Consider the following 1,181-nt stretch of genomic DNA (forward strand, 5'->3'; position numbering starts at 1 on the left):
AAAAATAAATAGTAAAGTAAAGTAGAAATATCAGAAAAATTTACTTGAGTACAGTAACGAAGTATTTGTACTTCGTTACTTCCCATCTCTGCTTCTGATTCACTGTTTAATAATTTTTTAACCATAGAAGCGATTGACTTACCTCCGGTTGTGTTTAAATCCTTACGAGTTCGCGTTTACGGACGTCTTGTCCGGGTCTGTCTATCCTCTACAGGGGATTTTTTTTCTATTGAGCCTGGAACTTCCAGCCTCTTAGGGCTTTAAATCCACAATGTTAATCCAAGATTGATCCACTTAATGTCCATAATTCATCGCGTTTTGGCTCATTTCTGCCGCTAGCTCGCTGCTCCGTCTCTCCTCTGTGTCTGTTTACAGGAAATACAGGCTCCAGTATGCCCATATATGGAAGATAAAGTCACCCCTCTTGTATAGAAAGCAAGAGGGGACAAAAAGGCCTATAGGCGCTATGGAAGGCCAAAAGGCGCACTATTTAGACGCGTATTTGCTTGTGTAGCATTGCTGTGGGTGTAATATCAATAAATATGACATTATTATGTTATTATTGGCATAAGTAAATGTCATGAGGGCAAAAGCGTCTGGACTTTCTTTGAAAAAATTTGTGTATTTTGTCAACTGCATAAGTTATAATGATTATTTCTTCACAGTGTGACTCCCAAGACATATGAGAAGTGTTTTAGAAAGGAAAATGGCTTATTCAGTACTTGTCTATGATATTAATACATATTTGGAAGATTAATGTTCCGTTTTATTTATTTATTTGACTTTAAGGCCCTACAATCATTTTTAACATGCAAATGACCTCACTGCAACCCAAATATTCTCATGACCCAGTTTGTCCTAAAAAAAATGATGTCCACATCTTGACTGTAGACAATAGGGTTGATGTTTTACAAGCTTTTTTATCAAATAAATCCAGACGGAAAATAAACTGTAAAAATGGCCTCAGGGCCCAGAGGGTTAAACATGGTTTAAAGGTTTCCCTGTGTTGATACTTATAATTGTTTGTTCCTCTGTTCAGTTCCACCATGCAGGACAATTGTTTGAGGTGTGGCCGGCCTAAGCATTTCCTGTTTTATAGGAATAGGGGGCGTTTCTCAATATGTGTTCTTCTATGGACTTGTGTTCTTGTGTTCTTGTGAAACGTCATGTTTGGTGGCCAA

Source organism: Etheostoma cragini, chromosome 23 (assembly GCF_013103735.1).
Source record: "Etheostoma cragini isolate CJK2018 chromosome 23, CSU_Ecrag_1.0, whole genome shotgun sequence".
NCBI lineage: Eukaryota > Metazoa > Chordata > Actinopteri > Perciformes > Percidae > Etheostoma > Etheostoma cragini.